General features: G+C 41.8%; 1 non-coding gene across 1 annotated transcript; it reads right to left on the reverse strand.

The window, feature by feature from the left end:
- Positions 1-9,704: 9,704 nt before the first annotated feature.
- On the reverse strand, positions 9,705-9,777 carry TRNAR-UCU (transfer RNA arginine (anticodon UCU)). The gene has a single exon. It is a non-coding gene; the product is annotated as a tRNA-Arg (tRNA).
- Between the last annotated feature and the right edge of the window lie 1,577 nt (positions 9,778-11,354).

Genomic DNA, 11,354 nt, shown 5'->3' on the forward strand with positions numbered 1-11,354 from the left:
CAGCTCTGGAGTTTCTTCTGAGGTGGTTTCGAGTAGGGTGGCCCCTACTTGGAAGCATTCTAGGGCATCCTCAGACCGACAGGGGCACTCACTGGGTCCCTTGTTCCCAAACTCCATCTGTCCTTCTCCTCTGCTGCCAGGTAGGTCTGCCTCAGCGGTGATCTGAGTTCTAACTAGTCTCACTGAGCTCTCATTCCTGAATTTATTTTGTTATCCTAGGATTTGTAACCAATAGGTCTTTGTTTAAAGTAACTAAATCTAGGTCTTTGTATAAGATCCTTAGGCCTTTTGGTTTGGAGATGAAACATTGGAAAATATTTGCTTATTCTCCAGCTGCTTGCTTTGCCTCTGTGTGTGTGTTCATGTGTGTGTGTATTTATAAGTATGAAGTCTTATTTCAGTTGTCTTTTTTTGTCCTGGATTATCTTGTGTTCCACAAGAAACATATGGTTGTATAAGCTGATTATTCTCTGCTCCAATCCAATCCAGCCTTGAAGACAAGTGATTGGCGGTCCATTAGACCAGTGACCAATTTGTGAAAAGGCAATTAGTCAAATCTAGACTTGGGTGCCTACAAAACCTTCATGATGTCACTCATCATCTTGCCAACTTATGAAAGAAGGTCCTTTTGCTCAGTCTATATTTTAGGGCAAACAATTATTGGGTCATTGATCGTACAGCCCCTTCTTAACCTGCTTGGCCAGGGAACCCAAGACACCATTCATGAGCCCATACTGTGGACCAACTGTACTGACCCATCTTCTTTGTGTGTATTTGGCTAAATCGAAGTCTCAAACTCTGCAAGAAATTTTTATTCCTATATTAAAGTCTCATTATGATCTTAACTCTTGCACGTTTTGGGGGTAAATGGCAAAAAATGGCAAAAAGAATGGCCATTTTAGAGAATGTTTGCTGTGTCACAATCAATAAATTCCAAGAATGACACAAAGGCAAAAGATATAAAGAAAAATATATTTTAAAAGAATGTTAATACATAGAAATGAAAATTTTCTTCATGAAAAAAATACCTAAGAAAAATTTAATCGCCAAACAATAAAATGGGAAAAGTAGCTCTATTATATATTACAAAGTGTTAATAATATTAAAATATAAAGAGGAAAATGAAAACCCTGAAAGAGAAAAGGACAAAGTTCATAAATGGCAATCAACAAAAGATGGAGTACAAAAGGCCCATAAACATATAAAATGTCCTGCTTCCAAAACCAAATTTAAAGCTTTGAATCACTATTTTAAACTGTCAAATTAGTACAGATAAAGAACAATAAAAAAAATTGGTAGAAAAAATATTGGTGAGAATATGAAGTGAATATTTTCTCATATTTTGGGAGAACGTTTATTTGTACAGTTTCTCCTAAAGTCAATTTGGTGGCATGTTATTTAGCTGCAGAATCTTTAGTGAAGCATTTTTTATAAAGTCCAATACTAGAAGGATAGTTTTGAGTAAATGGTGATACACACACACACACAGACACACACACATATTTATTGTCATCTAAAATGTATATGATCTTTTAGTATAAAAGTTTACAAACATGTATTATATACCTGCATTTAAAATATATACATTGTATACTTAAAAAATTTGAGTGTGTATATATCAAAATGTTTCCAGTGTTATCTCTGGATGATGATATTGTGGATTATTTTAAATATTTGTTTTCCTTAGCTGCATTTTCTAGAATGAACATGTATTCTGCATTTATGAGCACGCATTACTCATGTAATAAAAATCCCAGCAGAACTAATCATGTATTTTCACCTTGGGTCTACAAAATTAGAGACAATTTACCCAAAGAAGACACACATGGCTCCAAACCTTCTAAAACTGCTCTTATACAGTTGGACAACGTCTTATCACGATGATACTTCATGTCCCAGCTTTTACCCAGAAATGATTTTCCTGGGAAAAGTAGGGCTCCAGCCCTCTTTTGTGCTGTTCCGGCCTCAGTTTCATGTGGTGGGAAATTGCTTTTTACTCTTCACCTTAGGCTTTTTGCAATACAAATACACTCTTAGGGTCATGATTAATGTGTTTTAATGGGCTATCCATTTAAAAAAATCAATGAAAAGAACTTACATTAAAAATAGAAGGCGATTAGATTGATTTGGATGACCTATTTTTAATCCACCCCATTATTTATGGATCTGAAAAATTTCAGGACATCTTCCTCTGTAGCATTCAAGGATCAGCTCTTCTCTGTTCCTATGTATGAATAACTTTAAAACAGGAGGCACCAGGATCATTGATAATTTGCTAAATACTTTAAAAAATTACCTACCTTAGAAATGTCCCAGGATTGCTTCCCTTTTCTTCTTTCATCAACCCATCACCCCATCACAGATCCTTCTTGCTTCCCATGGTTTACTGGAATATGTTTGAAAGGCACAGAAGACACTCTGTTCTGTTTTTTGAAAAGTTTTAGTGCATGCAGTCCTTATTCAAAATGAACTTTTTGTTAATAGTGTTACCTCTTTTCTCAACCATCCTTATCTCTTTATATTCAACCACTGACACCTTTGCTTCTAAGGTTATTTCTTGCAAGAAGTAAGAATTATTTCTGTCTGTCTCATTTATCACAATTATTTAGCATCGTTATAAAATGCACAAAATTTAGATTCTTTTTAAAGATTTTTTTTGATGTGGACCATTTTTTTAAAAGTCTTTATTGAATTTGTTACAATATTGCTTCTGTTTCAGTTTTGGGTTTTTTTGTTTTGTTTTGGTTTGGTTTTTTGGCCATGAGGCACGTGGGATCTTAGCTCCCTGACCAGGAATCGAACCTGCACCCCCTTCATTGGAAGGCGAAATCTTAACCACTGGACTGCCAGGAAAGTCACACAAAATTTAGATTTTTTTTTAAAAAGGAATTCTCACTTGTTTTCTCATCTTCTGTATTTTAAATGTCTTGCTTATATCCCATTTTGTTTCTATTGCTGAATGGGATATGCATTTTAGAACTCTTTATGAATTTTCTTAAGTCTATAGTTTTGCAAGTATTTGACAGAGAAAAATAATAACTCCCATTTCAATACCTATTCCTTTCTATGGTCCATTCGTAGTATTTTTACCACATATTGAACTTATTATGAAAATGTTATGTTTTTCATTTGCAATCACTCTTCTGAAATTAGTAACATAATTTGCTAGTGCTCAAAGGGGAAGACACTGCAGAAACCAATGTCTCCTTTACCTGGAACATTCTGTAGTCATTTGCAATATGTAAGTGCTATTGAACCTAATTGTCCCAAAAGAACTGAGAACTGCTTACACCCTGAAGGGTCTTGGAGTTTAAGTTAGTGTGTTTAAGAATATGAACATCCAGCTATAACTGAGACAATGCCCATTATTGAGGCAGTGTTGGTGATAGTTTCCCCTCCCATGTGGCCCCAGCTTATGTTTACTATGGGTTTTTGATTCACCAGACTGGGGCATTGTGATGGTTAATTTTATGTATCAACTTGACTAGGCCACCAGATAACCAGATATCTGGTTAAACATTACTTCTGTGTCTGTGAAGGTGTTTCCGGAAGAGATTAGTATCTGAGCTGGTAGACTGAGTAAAGCACCCCAATGTGGGTGGGCCTCATCCAGTCCATAGAGGGCCTGAATTGAGCAAAAAGCAGAGGACTGGGAGAATTTGCTCCCTCTCTCTGCTTGAACTGGGAAATTGGTCTTTTGCCCTCAGACTGGGACAATCGTCCTGTGGTTCTCTGGCCTCCAGACTCAGACTGGAGCTACACCACCAGCTTTCCTGGGTCTCAGCTTACAGAAGGCAGATCGTGGGACTTCTCAACCTCCATAATCCTGTGATTCCTAATTATATATATGTATGTATTTCCTATATATTTATAATTTATATTTTATTTTAAAAAGGTTGGTATCACACATACTCAAGTATGTTATACCACATTCATTCCTCAAAGGTGGCACTTCAAAGTGTCAAGCATTGTTAAACATCATAAAATACAACTCTGTTTTACAATGCAGTACTGGCACAAGTCAAGGTAGTATGCCAATTATAAATAGTATAATCAAGTTTCAAACATCTTTTCAAACACGTTGAAAGGAAAGCAGGTAGACACGCATTTATTACACCTTGTGTGTGTGTGCGCTCTCCGGGGGCCCGGGGGCCACTCAGCGGCAGCAGAAGGTCCTCCCGCTCAGCGTCCTGTGTTCGTTCCCGCTCCCCTGCAGCACGGTCTGCAGGGCTGGTGCCTCCACCTCAGAGCGCGATGCTTCCCGTGGTCCTCGTGGGTGGCCCAGACAGAATGACTCTGTGTTAGAAAACGTAAGGGGGTGGGGAGATGGATCCTGGGGCAATCCAGTTCCTGCAGTAATAACATTAGTAATAGCAATAACACTATTCATTGAGCAGAGACTGTGCTAAGGGGTTTATGTATATTGTGTCCCTTGATCATCTCAACAAAGGAGAGAGATGACCTGTCTTACAATCTTGCAGTTTGTAACCAAGGCCACCTTGGGCAATAGACCTGAGCCTCAGTTATGTCATCTGTGAAATGGGAATAGTATCTACTTCATGGAGTTATGGAGATTAAATAAAACAAGCTAAGTAAGAGCACCCGGCACAGTGCTTGGCATAAAGTATAACGGTTACTAAGAATGTAATTTCCTAACCATGCAGGTGTGGGGCTGGAAAACAGGCAGAAGAGAGGGGCTACCTCTAAATCGCGTCGCAATACCTTGAGTGGCAGCGAGAGGAGGATGTCTATCCAAGGTACGTAGTTAGGAAAGAAAGCTGGTCGGAGATGTTTTTTTTCCAATTAACATCCCAAATTTCATTGTTTTGCTGAAGCCTGGAAAGAACTACCAACTTATTTTAGAAAATAACTCTTGGATCTAGCTTTATAGCTTTTTTTTAAAATAAATTTATTTGTTTTATTTATTTATTATCTTTGGCTGTGTTGGGTCTTCGTTGCTGCGCGCGGGCTTTCTCTAGTTGTGGCGAGTGGGGACTACTCTTTGTTGCGGTGCGTGGGCTTCTCATTGTGGTGGCTTCTCTTGTTGTGGAGCATGGGCTCTAGGCGCGCGGGCTTCAGTAGTTGTGGCGCACAGGCTCAATAGTTGCGGTGCATGGGCTTAATTGCTCTGCAGCATGTGGGATCTTCCTGGACCAGGGATCGAACCCATGTCCCCTGCATTGGCAAGCGGGTTCTTAACCACTGCGCCACCAGAGAAGTCCCAGCTTTTTAGTTTTAAAAAGCCAAATGGAAACCAAATAAGTATTAGTGCAGGTAAGAGGGCAGAGATGTCTAAGTGGCTCTGGTACAGAGACGTTAGCTAAACTACTTTCCTTCTCCTCTTTTTGGAGGGCAACACTTTTGTGTTTTCCAGGTGTCTGCTTTGTGCTTTCTTTCTTGGCTTTTACGGGACACCTACCGTGTTGTAGATGGAGCCTAATGGACCAATTTGCCCCAGAGAGGTCTGACACTATCACACTTCTTTGCCACACGTTTGAAAAGGCTGTGAGCAGGGAATATTGCCTCTCAGGCTGTGGCTTTCCTCCTTACTGTAGCGAAGCCTTTTTCTGACCTTTCTGATGGCTTTGAGGATTATGGTGAGGACGTTTCTAAGCCATGGTGTTGCTTCGGGTTACATTCCCTCAAGCAGCTCTTCTGCTGGAGAGAAGAGGTTCAGCTCCAGTCACATTGGTTGGGGATTATTACATCTATCTTGATGTCTACTTGTTCTTTAACTGAATATAAGTTTCAAGAAGGGGAGAGTGTCTATTAATATCACAGAGAGGGTCATTTGATGTGAAACTGACATTCTGGAAGTTGGGCTCATACATCCCATTGCTGAGAAGAGCAGGTCACAGGGGACCTGATTTCATCATCCATGGAAGCAATTAGACCTGCTGCAGGTCAAGAGGGGAGTCATTTCATCAGAGCACCTGAGAAAGCCCTCATTGCTACTTACCTACACTGACCTTACCTACAATTCCATCTATCGGGAAATGTGCGTGAGAACAGTTGGGGACATAGTTGCCTCACAGCTGCAGGGAAAACCTTTCCTTCTTCCTGGTTATTGGAGGGGACAATGGACAGGGATGCCACTGAAATAATAATAGTGACAATAGTGGTGACAATAAGTGGTGACTTTTTTTGGTTAAGTATTTTCCCTTTTAATGTGAGATTGATCACAGAGCGCTGTATAAAACCTCCATGTACAGCTGAAAGAATACTCATAAGCAAGCACCCCTGCCTATAGCCATGGTGGTAATAAAATTAAAATTTAAATGAATTCAAATAAAATTAAATTAAAATTTCAGTTAGTCACACTAGCCACATTTCAAGTGCTCAACAGTCAAATGTGGACAGTGGATACCGTACTAGACAGAGCAGGTATGGGACAATCCATTGCCATAGAACGTTCTAGGAGACAGTGCTGTTCTAGATAGTTGATCACAGCACATAACAGAGGAATCTGTATTTTAAACCAAGACTCATAACTTGATTTGGAAGGGTATCTATTAGTGATCTTATATTATAACTAATAATTCAGCCTCATTTATTGTCATTTGTCTGAAGTGGGGTCTCCAGGTAGAAGCAGGCACTGTTGTTCCAGGGAGGACATGTTTTACATGTCATAACAATGCTCGAGGTGGGCAGTTTGGATTCAGTAAGACTTTGCTTTCTAAATGCCTCAGTGTTAACTTTAATCTCCCCATGAGACTGTGAGTGCCTTACGGACAAGGACCACATCTTTGTGCTCCAGAATGCTCCATGGTACTAATCCCAAGGCTCAGCATGTGATAGAAGCTTACTACCCTAATGATTTATTTTCGGACGATGGAGTTCAGAAAGCAGGTCATCTCATTTGAGCCAGAGACAAGCTCTCACAACAGAACTTCAAACAATACTTTAGTTAACGACTGTATTAATGACAGCTCTGTTAATGTGCTGGCCCAAGTCACCATACAGACATGGTATAGTGCTTTGCTTTAGGAATCAAAACCCCCAAATCCTTGACATGGTCTATGAGACACTATGTGATTTGGATCTGCCTCATCTCACACCACTCTCTTCTCTTTCTAGAATGCTCCAGTGATACTGACCTTCTTCCGGTTCCTTGAATGCCTGGCTTGTCTCTCTGATCCTAGTGGACAAGCTCAGCATCCTGCCCTTTTAGAACGAAATGTCATTCTGATGGGGCTGTCAATCATATGGCTGCCTTTCCTTGCTGCAGAGGTGAGGGTGTGACTTAAGATGGACCAAGGAGAGTCCTTTCAGGGATTTTATCCAAAGGTAGTGGGAGAGAGAAGTCCTCTTTCTTCTGGATTTGCCAGTTCCAAAGACAAAAGCTGTCTGCAGCTCACTTGCCCCCAGGCTTCTCTCCTTATGGCATCTTGGAAGCCATACGCAGTAGGGGAGAATGAGGGCATCGCTCAGAGAGAAGCAAAGCTGAGGGGGGGAGCGTGGTGGAGGAGCAGAAGGGTTTCTTAAGTCAAGCACAAAAAATATTAACTGTAAAAAGAAATGGGGACTTCCCTGGTGGCGCAGTGGTTAAGAATCTGCCTGCCAATGCAGGGGATACGGGTTTGATCCCTGGTCCGGGAAGATCCCACATGCCGCGGAGCAAGTAAGCCCGTGCACCCCAACTACTAAGCCTGCACTCCAGAGCCTGCGAGCCACAACTACTGAAGCCCACGTGCCTAGAGCCCATCCTCCACAACAAGAGAAGCCACCGCAGTGAGAAGCCCGCATACCACAAGGAAGAGTAGCCCCAGCTTGCCGCAACTAGAGAAAGCCCGTGCGCAGCAACGAAGACCCAATGCAGCCAAAAATAAAAAAATAAATAAATTTATATAAAAAGAAAAGAAATGGATACATTTGACTACATTAAAAATTAAGAACTGTTCATTAAAAGACAACATGAAGTAAAGAAATAGAGTAAAGAAAGACATTTGTAACTAAAACAAAAGAATATAGTCTTTTGAATACATAATAATATAGATTAATAACACATATATATTCCAGGTCAATAGGAATCCAGCCATAAGATTAAGACAGACAACACAATAGAAAAATGGGGCGAAGATTGGAACACACCCCTCTCAGGAGTGGAACTCTGGCCAGTAAATACTAATAGTCAGGGAAATACAAATTAAAACCACAACAAGATACCATTTTGTACCATCTGATTGGTAAAAATTTTAAAGTCTGGTAATAATACCAAGTGTTGGCAAGGATATGAAGCAACTGGAATTTACTGACAAGAATGTAAATTAGTTCAACCACTTTGGGAAACACTTGGGCATTATCTACACACTTTTAACCAGCCACTTTACTCCTACCTAAGGAGTCTATACCCCAGAGAAGTTCACATGCCCTAGAGAAGCCTAGGAACAGGTGCACCAAGGAACACAGATCAGCATGTCAGTAACAGCCCTAAGCTAGAATCATACTGCAGTAGTCTGCAAAGGCTGCTATAACAAAGTAACACAGACTGGGTGGCTTAAACCACAGAAGTTTATTTCCTCCCAGTTCTGAAGGCTGGAAGTATGAGAACAAGGTGTCGGCAGAGTCTGCTTCTTCTGAGGGCTCTCACCTTGGCTTGTAGATGGTGTCTTTCCCCTCTGTCTCCATAAGGTCTTCCCTGTGTGTCTGTGTCCTAATCTCCTCTTATAAGGACCAAGTCATGCTGGGTTAGGTCCCACCCCCATGACCTCATTTTAACATAATTACCTTCTCAAAGTCCTTATCTCCAAATATCAGAGGTGCTGGGGGTTAGGAATTCAACCAATGAATTTTGCAGGGAGACATAATTCATCTCAACACAAACCTAATAATGTCAGTCAACAGGAGAATGGATAAATAGATTGTGGCCTATTCCTACAGTGGAATCGATTGCAGTGCAAACAGCTGAACTATATGGAATGGAAACCATGGCTGAAGCTTACAAACGCAGCGTTGAGTCTCGGAATCTGAGTTGGGCCCCTAGATGTACCACATAGTCTTCTCCTCAAGGAAGCGCCTGGGGTCTCAGCTGCTGGAGTTGCTTCTAGCAGGTGCCTTCAGCCCTCAGCTCCTCCAGGAACTGCTTCAGTTACAGAGGCTGCCTCAGCCGAGGGCGCACCCAACCAGGACGGCCCACACCCATGACGATCACTGCGGCCATCTTGGCCCAGCTCCGGGCAACTCTGAAGGACTCCGCAGGTCAGCCAAGGCTGTCATTGGACCTGAATTGCAGCTCAGTCCTCTGCCCACTCTCGCTTCTGTCCCTTTCCTTGCACAGGTGTTGGTCTCCAGGGCAGTCTTTAATAAGTATCTGGTGCTCTAACTTCCATCTCAGCATCTGCTTCCTGAGGAACCCCGCTTGGGACAGCTGGTTCCAGGAGTGGTCCTAGAAAGGAGGTTGTATTAGTTTCCTGGGGCTGCCGTAACAAATTACCACGGACTGGGTGGATTAAAACAACAGATACTCATTCTCTCGCAGCTCTGGAAGCCAGAAGTCTAAAACTAAGATGTTGGCAGGGTTGGTTCCTTCTGTAGGCTCCCAGGGAGAATCTGGTGGCTTCTGGTGGTCCTTGATGTCCTTGGCTTGTAGATGCATCACTCTAATCTCTGACTCCGTCTTCACATCAACTTCTCCTCTGTGCCTTCTCTCCTTCTCTCTCTCTTTTTTATTTTTTGGCCACACCGTGCGCCTCGTGGGATCTTAGTTCCCCCACCAGGGATCGAACCCGGACCCCCTGCAGTAGAAGTGCAGAGTCCTAACCACTGGACCACTAGGGAATTCCCCTCTTTTTTTATAAATACGCTTGTCATTGGATTTAGGGTCCACCCTAATCTAGGAGGATCTCGCCTTGAGATTTTTAACTTAACTACATTTTCAAACACCATTTTTCCAAATACAGGTACAGTCCGAGGTTCCAGGACACATACAGTTTTGTGGGGCCACAGTTCAACCCACTACACAGGTGATAAGATGGGGTTTTGAACCCTGTCCTGATGGAAGCCAGGCACAAATTGCTGCCACTTTCTCTGGTGGTGAATGGGATGGCAGAGTGTTGGAAGGGAATGCATTAACTGGTGCAGCGTTTCAGGTAGTTGGGAAATACGGGTGAAGTAGCAGCTGTAGGAACAATGGGATTGGGTGGCTGTAGTCAGCTGGACACAGACAACAAAAAGCTGAGAGCAGAGAAAGAGGCTCATCTCCTGCAGGAGGAAGGCAGGAGGGCCGAGGCCCAGGCCCAGGACTGAATGCTCAGCGTGGCCGAGCTCCAGAGAAGGTAAAATCCCCGAGCAAGGCAGGTCTGCTGTGCCAGGTCAGGGTCCTGGTTGGGCAAGAACAGGACCCCAACACACAGGAGGGGGACAGCCAGGCTGGTGTCTCCAGCAACCTGGAACTCCCAGACCCTTCAGAAATAGCCCACTGCTCCTTATAAGAGTTAGCACACCCCCCTCTTACTCAGAGCCTATGCAGAGGTGTCATCGTCTCCAGACAACACGTGCTCTCCCAGCGTCTGCTGCCCTCCCCTCCCTCCACCCATTGTCTATAACTAGAGCTAAGTCAAAACACAACCCAGTGGGGTTGCCCTGGGGCTGCTAGAGAGCTGCAACACCAAGGCAGCACGTTCCAGAAGGAGCCAGGAAAACTGCAGATGTGATGAGGATGAAATGACAGGGGTATAACTGTTTATGCAGAGAACAAGAAAAGGATGCCTCTTAATATCATTATAATTCAATATTAATAAGAGCTGTCCAGTGTATTAAGTGTAAAAAAGAAAAGAGTTTGAACATCAGGAAAGAAAAGACAGATGATTTGCAGAAGATATGATTGTCTACCGGGAAAATTTAAGAGAGTAAATCCATTGCAATCAATACTAAAAATTATTAATAGGATATTTTATATTCTTTGTTTTCATGCTAAGCATTTGAAATCTGGTGTGTATTTTATACTCATAGCACATCTCAAGTAGGACTAGCCATATTTGAAGTCTCAATAGCCACAGGTAGTCAGAGGTTACTGTAATAGCACAGATACAGACTATTAAAAATTAAAAGCCAAATGACAACTTGAAGAGGCAGTTGTTTATTTTGTGTGTATATGTGTCTATTTATTAAAAGGGTTTACATCCTTAATATATAAAGAGTTCTTAGGAATCAGTAAGGATAGGCAAGAAGGCCAGTAGAAAAATGGGCAAAGGATGAGAACAGGTAATTCACAAAATAATCAATAAACACATAAAAATATCCAGGTTCTAATCATCAAAAAATGTACATTAAAATACAATAAAATAGATAGTTTTATCTATTACACTGTGAAATGTTACAAGTTCTAATTTCCTGTGTTAGTAAGAATATGATGA

Source organism: Balaenoptera acutorostrata, chromosome 8 (assembly GCF_949987535.1).
Source record: "Balaenoptera acutorostrata chromosome 8, mBalAcu1.1, whole genome shotgun sequence".
NCBI lineage: Eukaryota > Metazoa > Chordata > Mammalia > Artiodactyla > Balaenopteridae > Balaenoptera > Balaenoptera acutorostrata.